Below are 14184 nucleotides of genomic sequence, written 5' to 3'. Positions count from 1 at the left end.
ACATTATTTTACATTCAAAGATAAAACTTCAATAGAATATTTGGTGTGATTAAGTAATCTTGGACAGCAGTGTTTTTGTTTTTGTTTTTGTTTTGTTTTGTTTTTTAATGCCTAAGCAGTATAGTTTTAACCCTACTGTTTGTGAGCAATGGGCCAATTGTAAAGATATAAATTTTATGTTTCTTCAAGTAGATATTTACTTTTATTCTCAGAGCACATGAAGCAAAAAACAAAAGCTAACTCAAGAATAATTTTATGACCTGGGGCACCTGGGTGCCTCAGTTGGTTACATGTCAGACTTTGGCTCAGGTCATGATCTCATGGTTCATGAGTTTGAGCCCCACGTTGGGCTCTGTGCTGACAGCTCGGAGCCTGGAACCTGCTTCCGATATTGTGTTTCCCTCTCTCTCTGCCCCTCCCTCTCTCTCTCTCCCTCAAAAAACCCAAACAAAAAAATAAAACAAAACAAAACAAAAACCTTAAAAACATTTTTTTTTAAAGAAAAAGAGAATAATTTTATGACCCATATACTTTTTAGTGTGTTTCAGAAAAAGCATACAAAATTCATGTTGGTGCAAATAGATTTTCTGTATCTGTCAATACCTGTATCTGTCATTCTTTTCATCTTTCAGTTACCCTTATGCCTTTAAACTATAGTTATAAGATATTGTCAACCAGGTCAACCCAAGTGCTTATGACAAATATTATGAACTACTACCCATGTTTACCAAAATGAAAACAATCACCATCATAATAAATTGGAATAGTAGAGTGGAAAGGGAAGGGAAAATGAAGTGGAGAGAATTGGGGTTTGGGCCCAGCAGTACTGAATACTTGCTGTGTTACCTTGAACGACTTACTTTATCCTTCAAGATCCACATTTCTCTGGTCAATGGCAAGGATCAAATGAAACTGTGTAAACAATGTACTTTGAACAATTTAAAAGTAGCAAACAAATGTAAAGTACCTGTGGTATAAATAATGAGAGATGATGATGATGATGATGATGATGATGATAGACTCTCTGACCCATTAAGACACTAAGACTAAAGAAGATGTAGAGGCTTTGTACATAATACATATTTAACAAATAATTGCATTGAGAATGAAAATGATTTGCCATGTTCAAGTTAACCATCAGCTAATGCTGATTTCCCTTGGGAAATTACATATAGAAAGCAGGTAACCAGTTAATATTGTAAGGATAATTCCAAATTCCTGCAGTTGACAGCGATTCCTAAGTGACTAGCATGTATACTGACATTTGCTCCTTGCAGCTGGGTAGACCTTTGCCACTTGCAGGTCCTTAGAGTGTGATGCCTGTAGGTGCATTTGTGCCCACATGAGAAAAAGTTTGATTGAGGTAGACAACAAGAAAAGTAGGGCAAGCATCCCTTATCCATCCTGTGAACCTCAGTCCTGGAAGCATGGAAGTAGGCCATTTTTTTTACTCTTTCTGTAAGTAAAGAAAGGAACAAATATATGTGTTCTGTGCAGAAGCAATGCTTGCCCCTCTAATTTGTTGCTTAATGATAGAATAGATGAAGGAAAGCAAATTCGTTCTCATTTTGTCGAAGTGAAATTAGATTTTATCTTGGCAAGATGTAGAATTGCTCTGCTGACAACATAATATCAAACTGAAATTTCCTTGAAATATAAGAAAGGGATTGTGTCAAAACACAAAGTGGTCATGCATGTGATAAGTGTTCTTTTTAAAAAAATGTTTTTATTTCAGTATCATTGACACATTAGTTCAGGTGTAAAACATAGAAATTAAACTTCTCTATATACTATGCTGTGTTTACCACAAGTGTAGCGACCATCTGTCACCATAAAATGCCATTACAATACCATTGGCTATATTCCCTATGTTGTGCCTTTTATTCCCATGATGATATGTTCTTTATAGGAAAAGCACTACATACTTTTTTTTTCTTTTAAAGCACTACATACTTTTGATAAACTGTGCATTGTGTAGTGGTTCTCAATTGTAAGCTAAACAAAGTAGAGTCCTGCCCAAAGTGGTAACATTCCAGGAGGATGTCAAAGTGTAGCTCTCTGTATGCTTTTACTTGTGTTGTTTATCTGAATTTGCCACTTCCTCCCTTCCCTTGAATTTGAAAACATCCTAAGAACAAGATCCACTTTCCTTCTCCTATTATTTAGAATGGAGTTATATACCAGATGGAGGCTACATAATTGTTATTGACCAGCTCTTCATTAATATGCTCTCGAATTTTGAAGCCAACTCTTAAAACTGTCAAAATTTCAATGACTTTTATAATTATAAAGACTTCTACTTCTTATCAGCACAGAAGACCACAGAAATTCTCTCCTCAGGCAGAGCATGGAATAGTATTTTTCCACATGAAGTGGTATTGGGCTTTCAAGAGCAAGATAAGAACCACTCTTCCAAGGAGGGAATAGTGGTGAGGAAAAGAAAGAAAGAAAGAAAGAAAGAAAGAAAGAAAGAAAGAAAGAAAGAAAGAAAGAAAGAAGAAAAGAAAAGGAAAGAAAAGAAAAAAGAGAAAGGGAAACTTTGAACTGGACTTTGGGATACTGAGTAGTGAGTCACTTGTGAGAAGAGAAGAGAAGAGAAGAGAAGAGAAGAGAAGAGAAGAGAAGAGAAGAGAAGAGAAAAAAGAAGAGAGGAGAAGAGAAGAGGAGAGAAGAGAAGAGAGAAGAGAAGAGAAAAGAAAGAGAAAGGGAAACTTTGAACTGGACTTTGGGAGTCTGAGTAGTGAGTCACCTGTAGATGCAGGGTTATCCTGAGCATGGAGTTCAATAACGACCCTGCCTTCTAGCTAATGAATCTTGTGCCTGCACTGATGTGGTGAAATAGAGCTTGTAAATAAGTCAGAACCCTCAAGGGTGAATGTGGTGGTTTTAGGTTGGTAAAATTCTCTGGCTATTTGTAGATGCAAATCCTCTCTGGAGAAGAGCATCCCCAATTCAGGACTTCTGGATTCCCCAGACTAAGATCAAACAATTAATGAATTGAAGAAAACTCAAAAATCACTAGGACCCCAGGGAACTAACCACCATGAGTGAGAGTCAGCAGAAAGCAAATACTGAGACCTCTAAAAGCTACAGGTATTGAAATATCAGGAACAGAATATAGATTAGTTTTGTATGAAATATATAAGAAATAGACACTAGAGTGGTCTTGAATGCTTGAATTCAAAGCTCAAGGGTTAGATTAAATATCAGATTAGTCACAACTGAGAATATTAGTGAAATTGAAGGAACATGGGAGCAAATTACCTAGGACGCCACATAGAAAAGGAAAATAAGGAATTTGAAAAGGAAGTTAAGAAACTGGAGAGTATACAGTGAGAATATCTAATATCTATTCAGAGCCCCAGACATTGAGAACAGAATAGTGAATATACCAAATTTCCTTGGTTGATTAGAAGATACACAGCATAATATACCCCAAATTGAATAAATAAATTGAAGTCTATACATAGACTCATCATGGTATATTATAGGAAACCAGAGGCAGGATGGTAACCTGAGCCAAAAAGAAAATGTACCTTTGAAGGAATGCTAATTTGACCAAGAGCACATAAAATTAACATAACCCTGAAAGACACAAGATAATGAAATAATCTCTTTAAGATGTTAAAAGAAAATTTCTGTAATACTCTCAGCAGCTAGGAATATTTTTCAACAATGGTGGTGAAATAAAGACACATTATGTAATCAAAAATTGAAAAATATTACCATCAGTAATCTTTTACTAAAGAAACCTCTGAAGCATCTACTTTAGGAAGAATGGAAATTCCAAAAGGAGAAGTTCAGATGCAAGAAAGAGTGATAAGCAAATAAAACAGCAAACATGAATATAAATCTAAATAAACATGGTGTAAGCTAATGACAGTGATGATTTTTGTGTGTTTAATGTTGGAGCATAGGATGATGTGGCATCTTATTCACCTGTCCCCGCTTGATTTCAGCCAAAGATATATGGCAGAAGGGAACTTTTTCGTAGGGTGTGTGGGACTTTTTTTGACTCATGCCAGTGGGGAAGCCCAGCGGAGTCTTGATGTTATAATATATTTTTTAAATGTCAAGTATAATATCTAAACACATAGATTATGTTAACATATTATGTAAGTGAAAACGCATAATAATGAACAATGAAATGTATGCTTGTAAACCCAATATAGAACTCTAAAACTAACCATTGCCAATAACTTCCATCTACCTCTGTGCTTCTTCCCTATCCCATCCCCTTGTCTCTCCCCACATGAGATAATCACTACTTAAATCACCACATTGAATCTCGAAGTTTAGGTTTCATGATTTCATTCAACCATCTCACTACCTGACTACCACCTCCATCTCTGGCACCAACACCACCAAATTCTTCAGCTACACCCGGGACCTACAGTCCATAGAAATCACCAGTGTTTCAGTGTCCTTGCCCACATTATACCTCATATCCCTCCTTATTTAAATAAGTTCCAAGACCAGTCATTGATAATCACTCCATTGCACATAATCTTGACTCCTTTGCTTAGTTTTGTCTTATCAACACCTGGCTACATCCATCTCTGCCTGTTCCATGTCTGTATCTTGAAGCTAAACATAGCTAGAGCAAAACACGACTTGTTTTAAAGTTCAGGATCACTAGCCTCAAGTTAGCCCTCAGTGCCAGGTGGCAGTCATACTATCATTTTCTAGTCCATTCTCTCTGATATTTTTCTAGATAACCATACTTAACTCACTTATTGAAAATTTCCAGCATCTCTTTCCCCATCATCACACTCAGCTAGACAACTGTGTATCCTTTTTCATTGAGAATATAGAAGTAATCAGAACTTTCATAAGCTTCCATCACCACATCTAACCATCTATTAGCATCTGTGCCTTTAAAGGACACCCTTTTCCCAATTATTATAAATTGTCTATACTTCTTGCTCAAACAAGTTTCTTCATTTCTTCCCTAGATGCTTGTTTTCTTAACTATTTAAGGACATTAGTCCTACAGTCCTTCCTTCCTCCCTCTTTTTCACTGTCTTTCTTATATTAACAGATTTTTCCTTTCTACCAAAATATTCCATCAACATTTAAACATGTTATTTCTCCCCAAATTGGAAAACAAAAAAACCTTTCAAGCCTGTTTATGCCTCTAGCTACCATTCCATTTTCCTCCTTCTCTTTATGGCATAACTTTCTATTTTCATTTGGAACTACTCCAAACAGGCTTTTTCTCCAATGATGTCACCAAGACTGCTCTTGTCAAAGTTACAAGAACAACACTCAACAACATTAAATCCATTTGTTCTCAGTTCTAATTTTACTTGTCCTATCAGTAGCATTTGACACAGATGATTACTCATTCCTCCTGGAAACACTTTCTTCCCTCGGTTTCCAGGATTCTTAGCTCTGGTTCCTCTTAACCTTCATCCCCCTGGCCTGTTCCTTCCCATCCATCCAATCTCTTGACCTTGAAATTTTTCCTTTTTCTTGACCCGCTTTTCTCTGTGTCTTCACTCTCTCTGAGATCACATTCTCACTCATGACTTTAAATGGCATTGATATACCGATGACTCCCAAATTTAAATCTCCAGCTGAGATCTCTTCTTTGAACTCTAGACTAATCTACCTGGTATTTACTTAGTATTTGCACTTACACAGACCCTTCAAGCTACTAGTTCAGAATTGAACTCCTGATTTTCTTCCCACACCTTTTCCTCCACCTTCTTTCCCATTGCAGCAAATCACTTCATTTTCCTAGTTGCATAAGCCAACTCCATTGCCACTATCCTTGTCAAAGACATCAACATCACTGCTAATCTGTAATACAGCAGTTGACTCCTCCTTCATTGGTCTGCTTTCAAAACAACATTCAAAACATGTCAGATCGTGTCATTCCTTGTGCAGTTTGCTCCCTCACCTCCAGTTCTTCACTCAGATGCTACTTTAAGACCTTTACAAATCCTCTTATTTAATGTCGTATGTGAGGGTTCAGCATACTTTTGTTGTAGCGGACCAGGCAGTAAATATTTTAGGTTTTGCAGCCCTAAAGTCTCTGTCACAACTATTGAGTTATGCTGTTGCAGCATGAAGGCGGCCATAGACAAAATATACCTGATTAAGTGTGACTATTTTCCAATAAAACTTTATTTATGGACATTGGCATTTGAATTTTATGTAATTTTCATGTGCTATGATGTATTTCTTTCCTTTTGAGTATCTTCAACCATCTAAAAATCTACATTTTTAATGGTCTAACTGGGCTGGATATGATTCTCAGGCTGTAGTTTATTGGCCACCCTCCTCACATACATTCCTTAAATGGTTTCTTTGCTGTAGTTTTTATCTTTTCATGCATCACAGTATAATATATATTTTGTTCATATTTTCGTGTTTATTATCTATGTCTTACAAATAAGATATAAGCACCATGAAGCCCCGGATTTTTAACTTGTTCTGTGTACTGCTGAATTCCCAGTATAGGTGCTCAAAAATTATACGTTGAATGAATGCATAAAATGAATGAAAAAGTTATATTTTCAAAGAAATAAAATTGGCTATAATGGATGAGATAATTGAAGAACTTAATTTTATTTTAGAAATTATAGTTTTGAAGATTATAGAGAGATATCATTTTAACCATTCACAGACTGCAAAAGGCTCCATCCTTGAGTTTCTTATTAAATTCTTCATTATTATTTCATTGTTATAAATATTTTTTTTCATCTTCCCTAAACCTCATTTCTTTAGTTAAGAGATACCTGTCTACATCAGTTCCCCTTTTCTTGGGATGGCCTTGCTTCTTGGTCTCTCATTGTTCTCCAGGTTTTGTAGATAAATAGACCTACAAGATTAACCACATGGCCTCCTGCTTCTCAGCTGGAGGCTGCTTTTTCCATGGCCACTATAAGTGATCATGCTTCATAGCATCGTGGACTTAATATTCTAAGAATATTGACTTCATAGTTACCATTTCATTCCTACTTTGTTTTGGATGAACCAAAGAAGTGAACAAAGTTCTTGAAATTCTGTCGTTGACTGAAGTAAATAATAGTGTTAAATTATAGGCATTAGAGCATAGCTGTATTTCTCTAAGCCATTTCAAGATACTAAAATGGGATTTAATTATTATATGTAATGGACATTAAACATTTATGAGATAAATGGCCTACAATTTAATTAGTCAAGTATTAATAAGATAATTTGTTTTAAGAATAACTAATGTGTAATAGCAGAAAAAGATCTCGCTTCTGGTTTCTTACACAAAAGAATTAAAAAGATGTGCCTTCTACCAAAGACCTTTTTGTTTTACTTGTTCAACGTGAATCACAGGTAGAGGTGATATGTAGTCAAGTTCTTCTGTAGCTAAGTATCAGATCACTATTCAAGGTTGTTGCATTGCCAATAATTGTTTTTTGGGGAGGTAAAAATGTACTACTGTGTGACTTTATAAACATATTCGATATATATCACATAATCATTATGGTTCCCTAACTCATTATTGAAGATGAGTCTAAAAGAAATCAGAGTTGGTGTCCGAGTATTAATCATTGGGTTTAAAATAATCTGTTTTATCCCCTCTTCCTTTTTAAGTCACATTTGGGTTGTTATTTGTGGCATATGAGTGAATAAGTATCCAATGTATCTGCCTCAGGCCAAGTATTTGGACTCTGGGTCTGTGTTATTGCCTTATTGATTGCTTGTTATCTGCTTGCTTGCTTGTTTTATATTAACTGGATAGACCAAAGAAGGGAGGTAAGAAAGTAAGGGTGTAGCATTTTCAAAAATGAAGTTACTCAGAGAAGAGGTAATAACATTGGTAGAGTAGGTAAAGGCAATACAAAATCTCTATCCTATACAATTTTGGAAGCTATTGTGCAGAAAAATGTCATCAAGCCAGTCTTTAAAACCTTCTTAAAAGTATGGAAATATGCTAACTGTTCAGGCTTTACATTAGATGATGGATGCTATCTGGATGTGGCAATCTCAGGTATGAACATCTCAAAAATAAAGGCAAAGTGTGCAATTGAATGTAGAGATCCTGAGGGTAATATGTGAGCTTATACTGTGTGAGCAGCAGTGGTTCTGCCATTAAACCTCCCTTGATTTGCTATAAGTTTAGATACACACAAGCCGTGTTTATTTTTACATTTTCAGCAGGTGTGACACTTTGGCAAGTGTATTGGCTTGGAGTACAGCATGGCTTCCCCGTGATTGGTGGGTCCTGATGGAATGTTTTCTGAAATGATGGGTGAAGACCTTGCATCATTACTTTTCCAAGCGTGTATCAACAAAGCCTTCATCCTATAAAAGTGCAAATAGAATGTTATGCACCAGGCACCATGTTTACATTTTATTTTTAGTTCCTGGAAAGATTTCTAGTTTCTGGAGGAATTGCTTGCTCCTTCTTGTTATGTTTGATCGGGTCATCCTAACTCAGAGTGTTAGCAAAACTTCCCACTTGCGGTGTGCATGAAGCCTGTGGTGAATTCTCATTATGAAACACGTTTCTTCATGTTCGTTCTGCGGGTGGACAATTGCTGCCTTCTAATATCATGTTGAAATGTGATTGATCCAAATGATAGTGTCACCCTTGAATGAATCATGCTTCTTCACTCCATCTGTTTCGTGAGAGGAAAAAATAAATGTCTTACCCGTCCTTAGAGTGTGTATGCCTAACCTAAATTTCATTTAATCCACTGTTTTGAGGTCTGTGACATGCTCATTTCCATGGTTTTTTTTAAAAGGATTATTTTCAATAAGTCCTATTCAAGAACAAGTCTGTCATTTCACCAGTATGCAAACTAGAATCTCTCAGTTGACCTCCCTCCGATCACACCCTATTTATTGGCAAACATAGAGGTCAGTTGGAGAAGTGATATATACACAGATTAAAAAAATTTTCCTGGCACCTGTCAAATCTTTACTTCAGTTGAAACTTTGATTCTGTCAACGTAGTATATCGGTAGCTCTTGCTACACTGTGTTTTGTTTTTTTTTTTTTTTAAGTTTATTTATTTATTTTGAGAGAGACAGAGACATCACAAGCTGGGGAGGGACAGAGAGAGAGAATCCCAAGCAGGCTCCGCACTGCCAGCACAGGGTCTGATGCCTAACCGACTGAGCCACCCAGGTGCCCCTTGCAGCATTGTGTTTTTAAAAATTCAGACAAGCCCCACATGTGTGCCACCTAATCTTAGCTGGTCCACACGGGACCCCCTGAGTGCCAGCCCTAGTCCCCCATGGGGTCCCATTTCCACCCCAACAAGATGAAAGAAACTATCATGAACCAGGAGAAATTCATCAAACTGCAAGCACAAGTGTGCTTTGGTGGGAAAGGAACTGCTCGCCCAAAGAAGGTGGTCCATAGCACAGCTACCGCAGAAGATAAAAGGCTTAGGTTCTCTTTAGAGAAGTTAAGAGTAAACAGTATCTCTGGTATTGAAGAAGTGAGTATGTTCATAAACCAAGGAACAGTGATGCACTTTAACAAACCTCAAGTCCAGGTATCCCTGGCAGTGAACGCTTTCACTGAGACAAGGCAGCCAGCTGACCGAAATGCTACCCAGTATCTTAAACCAACTTGGTGCAGCCTGTCTGAGTAGTTTAGGAAAACCTTGTGAATTTCTGCCCAATCTGTGGACAGAAAAGCACCACTCACTACCAGAGAGGAGGAGGAGGATGAAGTTCCAGACCTTGTGGAGAATTTTGATGAAACTTCTAAGAATGAAGCAAACTGAATTGGGTCAACTTCTGAAGAGGATAAAACTTGAAGAAGTTACTGGGAACTGCTATTTTATATTCAGACTGCTTTTTAATTTGTTCATAGATCTGATAAAATCTAAATCTCTTAATAGTTTTAAGCCCAAGCCCCTTGGACAGTGCAGCTCTTTTCAGTTTTTGCTTATACACAATTCATTCTTTGCAGCTGATTAAGCTGAAGAAGCCCAGGAATAAAGTTTGAAACAAGGTTAGTGAAGATCATTACCTAGTAAAAAATAAATAAATAAATTAATTAATTAATTAAGTTAAATTAATTAATAATTTAAAAAATCAAAAACAAAAACTCAGATGATCATTTTACAGAACAAAAAGGGCCAGCCCCTCAAAAAGAAAAAAAAAATATTAAAAAGAAAAAAAATCTCTCTCTCCTTCTGTCTCCCATGACAATTAAGTTCTAAAATGTTATCAACTCAAATCTCAACTTCCAGCATACTCTGAAATACACTTTATTGGATATAAAATACCTGATATGTAATATTAGATATATAATAAAGCATCACTTTATTAGATATATTCGAACTCACGCTTCACACTACACATACACACATACACACATACACATGTGGATGGAAATCCATACAGCTGGAAATCCTTCTGTGCAACACAATTATGATGGAGAAAGCATGAGCGTGTTCTTCCCTCCCCTTCTTACCAAACAGAAATGAATAAAGTGTAGAGTGAATTATGTTGCTTAGGGTACATTTGGACTAGAAACAGACAAGGAATTTGGTTCAAGGAAAAGTAAAAGAAAATGCTGTAGGTTTTGTGTCAGCTGTCTACATTAGTAAGGGAAGACAGCTCTTGGTGTTTTAGAGATAGAGATGATTTTGCCTGTGTGCAGATTCTTTCCTAAATTTCATTACTTTAGTGTTTTAATGTTCTACTTATTCTTCAGTAAGTTCTACTTATTTTTATTCTTCTAATCTTGCATGCACTTTAAGTCCTATATTTTCTCACTTATGTAGAACTTTTATTTGTAGTTTTACTTCAAATAATGAGCTATGTGCTTATCGCAGATCAAGAAAAACAGCGCATTGATTGCATTTTATAACAGCTCTGAGTGAAATTGCGATGGCCGGGGATCTAGGTTTTCCATTCGGATCCTATGAGAGATGCTGTGATGAAATTAAGGGTATCAGGAAAACCTGTCTTTGAAATAGGATCTTCTTTAGTGCGCAATAATTTCTGAGTTCATATTCTTAATTTAGTATGTGCACTTTAAAATCTGTTAGAAATAACTACCACCTTTGAAAGGACTCTGTTACGATCACTGTTTGCTATCCCCCTAACCACAGATTTTGGCATTTTGATTGCCATCGAAATGAATAGCACTCCACATTGTGTCAGTCACACCCTCATAAAAGTTAAATGAACATTCTTGCAGCACCCGCTGGGATGGGACAGATGTAGGAGAGAAGGACTGAGCACACAGGATAAAATGTGTCACCGAGAAATTGAAACTACTCCCTTAACACAGCGTTGTGCCTTGCTTGTCACCTATACCTCTTTTGTTTTATTCAAAGCTGTTTCAAAAACACAAATAGCGTGTTGAAATGGAGAATCACTGTAAATCATTTCTATTGTCTGTCAGGCTGTGCCTTGCCATTGCTAGATTCCCTATGTTGTTTTTCCTCGTCGTATGTACACTTGGTAAATCATTTTAGCAGAGATACTTTATTCAAAATACAACTATAGTCAAAATATGACTACAAAGAACTATCATTTCTAAACTGAGACCATCGCATTGCATGTGGATTTCTGTTTTATCATAGACCTTTGCAACAGATATTTTAGTTTATTGTATCAATATTTAATTTTTTAGTACAATTTTTTTTATCCATTTTGAGTTGGTCTCAAAGGTTCAACAGCACAGATATCACTAGTGACATCTTATTCTCCAAACTAATTGAAATTCAGACTCTTCTATGTTAGGGCTCTCTCCAATGTTGGCTCTACTCTCAGCTTGCCAAAAAATACTTTTAAAAAGTAACAAGTTGATTTTGATGTGACACCAATTTCAAAAGTTTGTATGCCATTCTCCCTTTGGAAGAATTAAAGTCTTGAAGCAACCTGACAATTCATCTTGTGTAATAAATAGCCTAATAGCCTTAAGGAAGTAATCTCCCCTCTCCTCTATAGCTCACCCTTACAGACATGTCTGATTCTTCTCTGTAGCAGAAAGATTTGTATTCACACGCTGGACTATAAACACCCTGAAGGCAGTGAATCCCTTGGTGAAGTGTCTCCTATTAGTGTTTAGAGCAATGCTTAGAATAGTGCATGGATAAGAGTTACACTGACCTCATAAGTCTGAGGGACATCAATGAAATAATGAATGTACACCTTTTAGTGGTTTGTGAGAAATGCCAAATGTGCAATTAAAGTTGGCTAAAACCCCATACAGACCAAAAAAAATACTGTTCTTGTTCACCACTTATCTAGAGTATCTGACAGCAACCTTGACTTATAATGGGTGCCTACTCAGTGTTTATTAAGTTACATTGAGATCAAGTTAGAATTTACCTCTTCTAGGTCAGCTCTTTCTGCTAAATCATATATTTTTTTCTTCTTTCAGCAAGGATTCATTGAGAATTTCTTTCATATGCCAGAGCCTGGCACTAGCACTATAAAGACAGTTAAAATAAATTCACTGTCGGTCTCACTCTCCAGCAAAGGCAGATGCTTATAACAAGTAGATATAATTCATTGTGGTAAGTGTTGCAATTAATGTATGTAGACAGTACTATGGGAACATACAGCAGCAAGCTATGATTAAGGGATTGTTAAACTCCCTTTGTAAAATGAGCAGAAGTTTGTTGAAAAGAAAATGGAAGAAGGGCTTTGTCAGAGAAGCAGTCTGATAAAAAAAAATAAATGCTCAAAATTGCACATGGCAGAAATAGAAGTTTCACATGGCTCATGCAGAATGTACATTGAGGGCTTATTTGGGGTGCCATGTCGTAATCTGTGTCTTAGCACCAGGCTGAAGAGTCTGGATTCTTTTCTGTAGGCACCTGTAGGTTCTGTAGGTTGACCCTTCAAAACCCCATTTATATTTTAAAAAAGACAGATGGCCAAGTGGGAGATAGATAGGGGTGAGCAGGAATCAAAGGTGGGAGAACAAGAGGTGGACAGTATTTAGGAATGGATGAGATGCCACGCCAGACAGTGCCAATAGAAATGGAGGGTAACAAAGAGAGGGAGAATATGACACATATTGTTCACTTTAATTTCTCTTGTTTTCTCTAAGTCGAATAGCTAAGAAGGGAGCCAGAAAGCAGATAAAGAAGAGAAGCAGGCCATAAAGAAAGATCAGTTCTGTGTGGGGCTAAATAGGAGCTGCCAGCCTCTCCCACATCCAGTTGTCCAAGATTCCCGTCATTGCTGTGCGACACTTTTGTGGACCTGGTGCCCTTCTCTACTGCCCCAATTTGTGCCATCCTCTCACCCACGTTGAAGGTGCACCTATATAAAAGACTTGCCATTTTGTGCATAACAGATTGTCCATCTTGGAAACAGTGCTCATCTGGTTGTTCGTCTTAGGAAAGTGACTCTGACCAGGAAAACACTAGGCCACACAGTCCTATTTAGGAGCTGTTTTGAGGTAGTAGGAGCTCTGTGGAATTCCCATTCATACACCACCATGTGGGTGGCAGCCCTTACAAAACTGATTCTGTCTAAATGTTAAGGAACAGGTGGATCACTAAAAAGAAAAAGGAGAAAGCTAATAAATTTATGAAAATGGTATTGGCCTCTGTAGTAATCAGGAAAAAGAAATCAAACACAGAGTAAACTATTGTCTTACAACTTTCAATTTGCAAAAACTGAAAGTCAGACAATGTCAGTTGTCATTAAGAATATGGAATAAAGGGGCCCCTGTTACATGTTGAGGCTAATGCATTTGATACAACCACACTGAAGAAAAATTTGACAATGTCTAGCAAACTTGCAGATCATCTGCTCCAACAATTCCAATCCTCAAAACTCTCCCAATAAATATGTGTAGAGATATTCACAAGAATATGGATGACAACCGTCCTCTAAAGCAGAGTTCATCCTTAAGAGAATGGGTTTTCATTCAATGGAATTGATATAAAAGAACTAAACTTTGTATCCATCAACATGGATAAGTCTGCAAAACAAAATGTTGAGCAAAAAATCTAAGTTTCATGTGCGTGCTTGGCAGGATGACATCTCATGATGGGTGGTTTTAAAATCAAAACTTATAAACATATAAGATTATACATTTATTATGGGTACACAAAAAATAAAAGTGAAAATAGACATTGGAATGGTGAATACCAACTTCAGAATAGTGGTTTTCTTGAGAGAATGGGGGGTGAGTTCAGGAATAGGACAGTGAGATATTTGGGGGTTTCAGTTGTCTTTATAAATTTTCACTTGTTAGGCAAGTACA

The 14184-nt window shown here is 36.7% G+C and overlaps 1 protein-coding gene and 1 pseudogene across 1 annotated transcript in view; both read left to right on the top strand.

Moving 5' to 3' along the window:
* TMTC2 (transmembrane O-mannosyltransferase targeting cadherins 2) overlaps positions 1–14184 on the top strand; it is a 400812-nt gene that overhangs the window by 377296 nt on the left and 9332 nt on the right. The window lies entirely within an intron of this gene.
* LOC128775038 (transcription factor BTF3-like) lies at positions 6909–9829 on the top strand (annotated as a pseudogene).

Source organism: Panthera pardus, unplaced genomic scaffold, assembly GCF_024362965.1.
Source record: "Panthera pardus isolate Hobbes unplaced genomic scaffold, ASM2436296v1 HiC_scaffold_6, whole genome shotgun sequence".
Classification (NCBI taxonomy): domain Eukaryota; kingdom Metazoa; phylum Chordata; class Mammalia; order Carnivora; family Felidae; genus Panthera; species Panthera pardus.
This window is presented reverse-complemented; position numbering and strand designations above follow the sequence as displayed.